Below are 12,438 nucleotides of genomic sequence, written 5' to 3' on the forward strand. Positions count from 1 at the left end.
AGGCCAGTTCCCGCCGTTCTAGTAGATGGATTTTCACGAAGAAGATTTTATATCATCCGAAACGTAAAAAACCTTATTGATCGCGGGTACCCATATCATTCAGTTGACAGATCTAAAAATTTGGCCCGAAAAATAGGTTTTTTAGAAATTTGACACAAAATTCGCACCTTCGGATGAGTATTACTCTGAAGCTGTGCATACAACATACACAAAATACATATCAAATTACGCAGATTCGCGACTACAATAATCTTATAATCGATTTTTATAAATTCTTGTTTGTGTATTAAAGCTAGAAGTAAAATTAAAAAAACACTCAAAATCGAGCTTCAAAATATCAGCATCATTTAAAGGTAGATGCAGTGAAAATTTTGAAAAATGATACATAAGGGGCGTAGTCCCCATTTTGTTGGCTTCTAGTTTTATTTTGACACGAAGACCGTGCAATGAGTGGCTTAGTCACAAATCGATAGAGAACATAAAAAAACTGGTTCGCCTCAACGTGTTTTTACACATTTTTTTACATTAAAGTAGACACAGCTTCCACCAAAATAAAGTTTGGAGGTCGATATCATGAGCAGTTTGCAACGACAGATCAATTAACATAAAACTATTCACTTTCTTTCATATACTTAAGTAATTCCCGAGTTATAAAGGGGTGAACCTCCGCTTCAGCTATGTTAAAAAATTGGCAATATTGCCCATATATATTGGCTAGGAAAAATATTATACCAATATCATGTCAAAAATGATACAATTTTATTTATAAGCGTATAGTTGATTACTCGGTTACTAATATAGTTTGATTTGTTGGCTTTGTCAATCGCTAAAAGAGAAACATAGTTAAAAAAGAGGTGTTACCCATATTGTTATCAGTAGCATTGCCGAAGACAAATAAATACAGCGAAAATAAATGAAATCTTCCGGCTCGTTTTTCTAAAATACGAGTTCGATTTCATATGGATGTTAATTTTTTGTTTTGTATAGAAAAGCAATCTATTGCAGTATAAAGTGTTGTGATTTATTTTATTGTTTTGAAGAATTTTAACCAGGGGGTTTATTTGCGCCTCATTATCTCAATGTATTTCAAGTGCTGCCTTATATAGTCTCTTTTAATCGCGCTGAATGCTCTCACAAACTTAACGAAGAGTATAAAAAGTGTTTGGTGGAACTTAGTCGATTGCAACACATCACGTGCTTATATATTTTTATGATATAAAATCTATACATATTTTTTTAATCGGAATCTACTTGGATTGTTGCAAAGATAATGACTAAATGACTTGGTATATTTTATTCAGTATAGCTTTCGCGATATATTTTTGTACTCACTTTGACATGTTAGCTGGAAGCCTTTAATATTCCTGTTCAGGTTGAAATTAGGTGTCAAAGTCGGAGTTTCTGTTCAAAACAGAATTAAGGAAAGGTTTGTTTCAAGGTATTCAAATCCATTGTCGAAGTACTTTATTTACTAAAAACATGTTTTTAGACGCTTCAACAGCACCTTCTGGTATACATCGTTTACCATTTATGTTTTTCTTGATGATAACTTCTTAACGGATGTAAGTGTGCCAACCAAGCAAACACCATTAGAAAGGTAGTAATTATTTCAAGTCACTCTGTAGGCCACAATTATAAGCCGAACAACACAAAGTTTCCACGGGAAGGCAATCTGACTAACTAATTGGAATTGCAATTTTGATAATGATCAGTCAGTATTTAGAGGTTCAAATGAACCATGACATTTGTGTGTAAAAAATTAATATTTGCGTGTAAAGTTGCCAGTATAAGAAGGAGGAACCGTTGGCCTTTAATCGATTGGGTTGTTCGGAAAGTAATTTCTATTTTTTGGGAACATGAAAGACAGCTTTCGTGTAATGAATATATATATATATATATTATCTCTCACCGATCTCTCGTGTGGTTATTCGCGATTTGCATAAACTAAAATCAATTCTATTGATGGAAGATGCAGTTTACCGACCTTCGCTGTATGATGCTTTGTGGACGTATCAGGTGACGGCTCCCATGAATTGGATTCCAATTAATAATGAATAAAATACCTGCTCATAAACTGGTGGCCAAAACTAAAGCAACTTAAATTGCAAACTGAATAAGTGACATGTATTTTTTAGAAAATGAAGTTATTGTGAAAGTTTTTTCAGAAATAAATAGGTAATTTATTCATAAAAAGCAAAAAATATAAACGCAAAATTTATTTTGAAATAAAATATATTCTATGGCAAATTAAATTGACCCAATTTTTGCATGGCCAAAATTAAAGCAACTTTTTGATTTATCTTATAAATAGCATATTTTGCTAGCAATCGCAGCATAACCATTGATTTTCATTACTGCAGCACATCGAAATAATGAAATTTGATCCTTGGATATTACCTTGGCATTACTGCAGCACATCGAAATAATGACATTTTATCCTTGGATATACTATTACTCGCATCATGAACCTTTGGAAAGAGGTTATGTCTGTGTGTTTGTGAAACTCTTTTGATTTTTCTATCTATGATACACCAAAGGTTTTGCTATAGGGTAAATATCTAATGATTGTGTTGATCATTATAATATGCTGATTTTTTACTCTCGCGACCAATCTTTGACATGTTTTAATGTATATCGCGTCTAAGCTTTTAATATTAAATATTAATTCATCCGACAACATAATATCTATAAACTGAGTCGAATTCCAATTAATATGAGGTTTTGCCAAAGACAATGTGGCTTTCCGATTTTCAGAAATAAAAGGGCTTTCTTGATAGTTTCCGGGCATGTAGACATACTACCACGCTCTGTGTTATCCAACGATAACACTCTCACTAATTCCGTTGAGCTCTTAAATGGGTACTTTTTATTATTATAACAATTTGTTGATCTGTAAAAACCGATGTTTTTCGCGTCTTCATTCCTTGAAAAACTGTCACTACTGACAAAGTTGCATAAAACTAACTTATAATTCGAGAATCACTGATTTATTCATGGAATATTTCTTCAAAATCATTTTCTGTCAAAATTGAAAACAGACACATGTTATTATAATAAAATCCATTTTAAAATGATCTATAAGAATCGACATAGTTGTAGAAGCCAAAATATAGTAATTATAACGGTAAAAATAGCTAAATAGCTGTTTGTACTGTAGATTTGCTTTAGTTTTCAGTTTCCAATGAACAATTGAAATAATTCCCTTATCTATAAATTATTATTTATTTCATAATAAATTTTGCAATATTGCTTTTGTTTTTTAAAAGTGAATAAAATACCCGATTTAAAATTGAAAGAAAACAACTCGATATCTTTATTTTTGAACAAGTTTTTTATTTAGCCTTGAAATTTTAGTTGCTTTAGTTTTGGCAACTAAAGTACGTATGAGTACAAATGTCCAAATGTTAATTTTAATTTTCAGGATTCCAGCTCCATCCGTGTCTGCAAATTCAAATTGTACCAAATTTTCGCACTTTTCGTAAACACGAGTATATACTTCCGAAACCACCTTCTCATATCGAGCCTGCTTTTCAAATTTGATTCGCATTTCAAATTTCAAGCTTATAGCTCTATCCGTCCACATGTTAGAAATTGCACCAAATTTAGTACATGTTAGTACTTTTCGATCAGTTATAGTTCGAATTTCCACACCCTATTATACATCTATCCAAGGCTCGATCAGTGATCTTCATTTCAAATTTAAGAGTTCTAACGCCGCTGGCTCACCAAATACAAATGGTACTATATTTAGTACTTTTTAACACCTTATATGGCATCTTCGGACTAGGACTGTTAGGTAGCAAATATAAAAAATATAAAAAATATATATATATATATATATATAAAATATAAAAAAAGTTTTGGCCAGGGTGCGAGAATTTATTAAAATTCGCTATTTCTCTCGCTGTTAAAAACAACAACTAAAAAATATAAAATCCAGTGAGCGGAGCAGTATGGTCGGACGAGGCCGACCATATGATACCCTACACAACTTCCACCAAAATCTAACATTTTGTGGTACTACATTCTGAGCATGGGCAATATTACGCGATATTTGCATGCTCTTGACCGACTAGACGTCAACAAATATTACTAATATTCAGTAGAGCTCTTCTAATTACTTTCCAAGATTCCCTTTACCGAGTGTTGTGTTGTGGCTCATAATATTTAAAATAAAATGTTCATTATTGGACGTATCAGGTGATGTTTTGAAATGGCTCCCATAAAAAATTTAAAGTCAGTGCATCTATTGAAATGTAACTCAGTCCATAGCTCATAATTTATAAGATAGGACTTTCATTATTGGCATGGCTCCCATAACCTGTTGATTGTAATTCGGGCTCATAATGGATCAAATATTTTCTCATAGGAAATTATATGTAGCGGCATAGGTCGATTTTGATGACATATTTTTTCCATCCGATGTTTACCTTTACCTTCTTCAAAGAAAAATATCCTTATTGAGAAAGGTTTTTGATATGATGTTTCCGATAACAGCTATTTTTGTAATACAATACTCTTAGCCAAGTGTTAATCGAATTGGTTGATACTTGATATTTCGAGGTTTTGATATAGTGTATTTAGATGCTACAGCCGTAACAGGCTTTTACCGCATCGTCTTTTTATCACAATTTTTAAAACCATAGACCAAGAAGAAAAATCATTTTGATTTATTTTTTTAGATCTTCGTGGAATGTGTCAGTTTTCTATTCACATCCAAATTATATCCATATTTCAGGATATAATACCCATTTCTTTTTTTTTTTTTTTTTGCCAGAACTCATTAAATCCCAAAGCAAAAATCTTATTATATTTCAGAATTCTAGTGCTATTTCTTACTTCCTGCACTTATTTTTAGTCCACAAGTAAAATTTTTTGAAATTAAATTTTTTTAGATAAATCTGCAAGTCATATTTTATAATTACATACATGTAAACTATTTAAAATTATAATTTTATAATGGTTTTATATTTCACTAATACATAGAACGTTATCATAATTATAAATTAAAATAATTACTTGAAAATACCACAAATAAAAACATATGTGTGTAAATTGCATAAATTTAAAAACAAGATTTATATATTGCACACATTGAAACCAGTTTCAATTTAAAATCAGTTGAAAAATATCAAATATAATTTTGCTTGCATATAGATACACCATGGAAATGGTGTTGCAACTTTCAGCATGTGATTTTAAAATTCAAATTTATTACCTGTTTCATTGTTTGGAAATTTATTATTCACATTAGAAATTCATTGGAATTCATTAAATCGTACTGAAATAATGATTTGTAAAAAATGATAATCAATCTATGGCTCTGCCATACCACAAAACAGGTAATTATGAAGATTTCATTTCCTATGAATACAAAATATTTCGCTGTTGATATATTGTTGAGCAAAAATGGTACAATGTGGAAAAAATTTGGCATTAATCATAACATTAGGAACTACAAACTCGTATATTTCAATATGCGATTTATGACTAAATGATTGAAATTTATATTCAATTTTTAAAATTTCTTTCTAAAATTTGTTGTGCCAAATCCAAAATCTTCGAAAAGAGATGTAATTCACTAATTGCTGTTATTTGGAAATTAGAATTTCATTACCAACATATTTATATTTACGCCTAAAAATATGTTACATTTAGGACAATATTTGCCTAATGAAAGTATCTTCACCAAAATTATAAACAAGCATTGATCAAGCTAAGGCGTTATCCATCATATGGTGAGTACATGGTTGGATAACGCCTAAGCATGATAGTAGCGTTGCCACTGTGTCGAATTATTTTCCTAAGTGGGGAAATGTCTTGTTCAATGAAGGGAATTTAGAATATTAAATATTATCATATTTAAGGAGTTAATTCTGAACTTCGTGTAATAAAATATTGCATTAATTTTTGCCTTCCCTATTTTGTGCAGCCTCTAATGAAAATAAATTTAATCGATATAATAAATTTAATCGATATAAATAAAGACATTTTAGCTAAGATTCCAAAGATTTTAATTTGGCTAAAGTCTTCAAAATATCTAAATGTAGGTTGTATTTGTCGCTCTTAGCACTATTTTAAAAAGTATAGATCCAGGGGTGACATTATATATCCAAGAAGTACAAGAGTAGAAATTTAATTACTCCTTAAAAATGCCGGAGCGTTAAAGGGAACCTGAGGAGCGCGACACTAATCGTAAAATGTTAAAAGGCGGAAATGACATTATAAACGACGCAATTCGGTACAGAGACAGGGGAACAATATATCCTTTTATTTAATTGCATAACATGAAATTTGTTAGTCCTACCAGACCTCGGCATATACAAGTAGCAAATCAAGATTTCAAACTATTAAGAAAGCAGTGAGCGGAGCGGTATAGTCGGACGGAGCCGACCATATGATACCCTATACAGCTACCACGGAACTCTAACTTTCTGCGGATCTATATTCCGAGTCAGAGCAATATTTCGCGATATGTGCACCCTCTTGACCAATTACAGGTCAATAATTTCTCTTTTTACCTCTGGCATATTTTTGAATTATCCAGATTACTTCCTCGTATTTTGAGATGATCGACTTATTGTGGTCTTAGAATGACCAGAAATATAGACACAAATATGGATTCGGCCCATTTCATCCCCTAAATATCATCTGTTCATCACATCTAGTGTGGTATACGTAGACCTCAGTAAAGTTTTAAGCATAACTCCCTCATCCGAGTACATATATCACTGTAATTGGTATCAATTTAAAGGTTGACCAATCTTCTTGCATATATTGCCTTTCAGGGGTGAATATATATATATATATATATATGTATATATATTCTGTGGCATGAATGCACATTTTTATTTTTTCACACAAAAGTCTGGGTCAATTTGACTCGCTAAATATTATCACGAAACTGGCATACTTGTTCCATGATCAGATCTCCTTCTCCGTGTAAAATTCGCATTGTTCAACCTCTAGAGCCACCAGAAAAATATAAAGTTTTTGGTCCAAATCTTCGTAGCGATTGATCCAAAACTAATGGATAGACGCAAATGTGTAGATCGACTCAGCAAGTCGAAATATGACGATCGGTATACGAAACATTGTTGTGTAGGGTGTAAAATTAGAGTAAGAATCGAGATGAATACAATTTTTGTAGGATCTTGGAATAGATGATGGTTTACAATTTTTAAAAATGTAAACACTTTTAAGTGAGTTACTAGAAGTAAACCGATACCTGCATCTTCGGATATCTCAATAAGCTTCCTATGAAACCTAAAAAAGGTAACTTTTTTGTAGGAGTTACTACAAGTAGTGTACCCGTTAATCACATTTTCGGATTCAAAAAAGTTTAACAAAGGTATTGCGATATGCCGAGTTTTTAGTAAATTAGATTTTCCGTTCACAGATATTTGCAAACATTTCAAAATGTTAACCATTTGTGTAGGACGTGCCGAAGGAGCGGACCAATAATCTCCACCTTTATTTGTGAAAATATATATGTAATGTTTGGACCAAAACGGATAATGCAGGATATACAGGATATTATAAATAACTTTTTCTGTTCAATATGGACCATTTGTAAGGGGATGTACCAGAATATATGATCAGATATTCTCTAATCTATACTATAAAAGAGTAAAGTGATTGACTGACTGACTGACTGATTTAACGATTCATCAACGCCCAGACGAAACGGCTGAAGCAAGAATCTTGAAATTTTGGGTGAGGGTCACTCTTGGCCCAAATGTGACAGATAAGGCTGGGTTTTTGGAAATTCGTACTAGAAGGGTACGAAAAGTACTAAAAAGTACTAAATATGATATCATTTGTATTTGGGGAACAAGTAGAGCTAGAACTCTGAAATTTGGATTGAGGGTCACTGATGGAGTGTAGGATAGCTGTACCAAAGGGTTTTTGGAAATTCGAACTACAACTATCCGAAATGTACGAAAATGTACTAAATTTGGTACAATTCTGTAGCATGAGAACGGATAGAGCTAAAAACTTGAAATTTGGAATGCGAATTAGGGTTGGGAAGTAGGGTCGATATAAGGAGATGGTTTTGAAATCGTGTACTCATGTGTACGAAAAGTACTATATGGTACTATATTTGGTACAAATTTGATTTGGAGGTACAAATGGAGCTAGAATCCTGAAAATTGAAAGTAACATTACCGTCGGAGTATAGGATTGTGATATGTACGTAGTTTTGGAAAAAGTACGAAAAGAAGTGTACGAAAAGTACTAAATCGTACTATAATTGGTACAATTTGGATTTGGGTGAACCGATAGAGCTGAAACAATGAAATTTGGAGTTAGGATCATTTTAGGGGTGTAGGATTGGGGTCAGGACTCAGTTTAATACATTATTACTTATGGGTACTAAATGGTACTAAATTTGGTGCAATTTGAATTTTAGGTGAACCAATTGAGCTAGAATCATAAAATTTGGAGTCAGGATCACTGTCGAGGTGTAAGATTGAGATATGCAGGAAGTTTTAAAATTTTGTACTTATGTGTACTAAATTTGGTACTATTTGAATTGTGGTTGAACCGATACAATTGGAATCCTGAAATTTAGATTTTGGAGCACTGTGGGGGTGTTGGTTTGGGTTCAGTTGGAAGTTTTTGAAATTCCTACTAAATGGTACTAAATTTGGTACAATTTGAATTTTGGGTGAACCAATAGAGCTAGAATCATGAAATTTGGAGTCAGGATCATTGTTGAGGTGTAAGATTGAGATATGTAGGAAGTTTTAAAAATTTGTACTAATGTATACTAAATTTGGTACAATTTAAATTGTGGGTGAACCAATGGAATTGGAATCCTGAAACTTAGATTTAAGATCACTGTGGGGGTGTAAGATTGAGAAATGTAGGAAGTTTTAAAATTTTGTACTAATGTGTACTAAATTTGGTACAATTTAAATTGTGGGTGAACCAATGGAATTGGAATCCTCAAATTTGGATTTAGGATCACTGTGGGGGTGTTGGTTTGAGTTAAGTACGAAGTTTTGGAAATTCGTACAACTGTGTACTAAATTTGGTACAATTTGAATTGTGGGTGAACCGATAGAGTTCGAATCCTGAAATTTAGATTTTGGAGCACTGTGGGGGTGTTGCTTTGGGTTAAGTTGGAAGTTTTTGAAATTCGTACTAAATGGTACTAAATTTTGTACAATTTGAATTTTAGGCGGACCAATGGAGCTAGAATCAGAAATTTGGAGTCAGGATCATTGTTGAGGTGTAAGATTGAGATATGCAGAAATTTGTGCTAATGTGTACTAAATTTTGTACAATTTATGTTGTGGCTGAAGCGATAGAGTTGGAATCCAGAAATTTAGATCTACGATCACTGTGGCGGTGTGGGATTGGGTATTTATGAAGTTTTGGAAATTGGTACTACTGTGTACTAAATTTGGTACAATTTGAATTGTGGGTGAACAGATAGAGTTGGAATCCTGAAATTTAGATTTTGGTTTGGGTTAAGTTGGAAGTTTTTGAAATTCGTACTAAATGGTACTAAATTTAGTACAATTTGAATTTTAGGTGAACCAATAGAGGTAGAATCATGCAATTTGGAGTCAGGATCACATTTGAGGTGTAAGATTGAAATATGTAGGAATTTTTAGAAATTTGTACTAAATTTGGTACAATTTAAATTGTGGATGAACCGATAAAGTTGAAATCGTGAAATTTTGATTTAGGATCACTGTGGGGGTGTAGGGTTGGGGTATGTAGGAAGTTTTAGAAATTTGTACTAAGTGTACCAAATTCGGTACAATTTAAATTGTGGGTGAAGCGATAGAGTTTGAATCCTGAAATTTTGATTCAGGATCAGGTGTAGGATTGGAGTATGTAGGAAGATTTGAAAATTGGTACTAATGTGTACCAAATTTGGTACAATTTGAATTGTGGGTGAACCGATAGGTTGGAATCCTGAAATTTAGGAACACTGTGGATGTGTAGAATTGGGGTATGTAGGATTTTTTGGAAATTGTTACTACTGTGTACTAAATTTGGTACAATGTGAATTATTGGTGAACCGATAGAGTTGGAATCCTGAAATTTTGATTTAGGATCACCGTGGAGGTGTAGAATTAGGGTATGTAGGAAGTTTTGGAAATTGGTACTACTATGCACTAAGTTTTGGACATTGGTACAACTATGTACTAAATTTGGTACAAATTGAATTGTGGGTGAACCAATAGAGTTGGAATCCTGAAACTTGGATTTAGGATCACTGTGGGAGTGTATGTTTGGGTTAAGTAGGAAGTTTTGGAAATTCGTACTACTGTATACTAAATTTGATACTATTTGGATTATAATTAAGATTTTATCTAATTCATGATTTCAATTGGATTGCATGATGTAGGTAGTAATGGAAATGTTTACTTATGTGTTCTAAGTGGTACTAAATGTGATACAAATTGGATTTAGATGAACCGATAGAATCCTGAAATTTGAAATTAAGATTGGGGTATATGGGAAGTGTTGGAAATTCGTACTTATGATTGTTAAAGTAGGTAGTTATATTAATGTGCACTAACTGATACTCAATTTGGATTTGGGTGAAGCTATATTAGATTTTTTTTTTCAAAATAAGTATTACAAGAGTACAAATGGTAAAAAATTACACCAAATTTAGTATAGAGGTAGATTTCTGTAGCGGTCGGAATGGGTGTGTAGGGTTGAGATATAGAGGTAGATTTGAGAACATACTATGGCAGAACATACGTACTAAATGGTTTTAAAATTTTAATAATGGTCGATATAGGGTTTTAAATACATCCCACATTCGCTAACGAAGTAGCGGGTATATGCTAGCATTCTATATAAAATTTTAAGTCGCTACATCAATTTATGCAGTCCATTCAATCCGAAAATTAAAAGTCTAATCTCTGAAAAAACAAATCCAATTTTGGCGAAAATGGCATTTGAATTATATTTTAGGATCAAGAATCAAAAATAAATCGAAGATAAAATGTATATAATTCGAATACAGAACGATTAAAATAATTTGGACTATATGGTACTGCACATATTTCCCAAATATATATTTGTTAAAAAGTGCATACCGTTGGTATAACCTTGAAATACTTTAATTTATTTATTTTCCTTAAATTTGACCGCTCAAGTTTTTAAATAGAATACCACAGAAATTACATCCGGTACAGTACACCATTTAGTAAACTATAATGACGAATGTGTATGACGTACATATACCTGTAAACTTTAACAACGAGATTTCTAAAACTTGGTTTCTGTCACGTTTATATTTCATATTCATAATATCTCAGAAAGACCTATACTTTTTGAAATTCCGCATCTATTTATAAAAAAATATCTGGCAACTTCATTTTGACTCTCTTTTGCTGTGGAAATATTTTTTTGTTTTAACAACTGAGAGTGCGATTTCTCAGTACAATATAAATAACTTTATTTTTTTTTATCAAAATGCAAACTCAGCATTATTTTTTGTCGTTTTATCAGACAACAGTGAAACTGAACAACCCAAACACCATGCCGCACCGTACAAACAAGAAGAACCGACCATCATCAATAATAACAACAACAATAACAGAGTTGTTGAAACCAATGACGGATTGTTGTACAACGTCCAACGCCAAACAACAATACAATACAATGCGATTGTGCGCTCACACGAAAGTTAAACAGACGACAAGAGTAACAAGTTAAAAATCCCACGACAAAGTCTATACTATAGATTCACTATAGACTCTATAGTGAATGAAGTTGTGCGAGCAGAGTTGCCATTTCGTTTTATTTATGAAGATTTTTGGAATATATTGAAAACTGGCATTATAAAAGATCTCCAGTGTGATTCTGTAACTTTGTCTATAACAAAACACAAAAAATAAAGGTCAAAGCATTGATCTAGATTAATATATTTGTACTAATATGCCCCTCAGACAACCCAAAGTTCTATATTATTACACCTTTCCGAAACGAAGCTACACAGCTTTGAAGCTATAATTAAAAACCCGTTTTTTTATAAAAAGTGGATTATTAATAAAATTCTAAACTAATTTTTAACTTAACACAAAATACCCATAAAGCACAGCTCACAGCCTGTTTCATAAAATTTTTATAAGACCATAAATTCAAGATTGTATTATACTGATGCAGACCTACGTTCAGGTCATTTTTATGACTAATGTTGTGTTTTCGAATATTCTGGTCAAATATGGTTCACAGTTTCAATACCATTCATATCCAGTGAGACGACCAGATTTTAGAAATGAAAATAGATGAAATCAAGAAACCAGTAAGGAAAGTTAAAAATCGGGCGAGACCGACTATATAATAATATATGATACCAAATCTAGTAAATATGCCAAAATTAGATGGCAAAACTTTAAAATTAACATAACAGCCAATCAGAAGTTGGTATTCCTGTTTACCATTTTTACTCGGACATAT

This window comes from Musca vetustissima, unplaced genomic scaffold, assembly GCF_032173495.1.
Source record: "Musca vetustissima isolate MV318-11 ecotype Yass unplaced genomic scaffold, APGP_CSIRO_Mvet_v1 utg27505, whole genome shotgun sequence".
Classification (NCBI taxonomy): Eukaryota; Metazoa; Arthropoda; class Insecta; order Diptera; family Muscidae; genus Musca; species Musca vetustissima.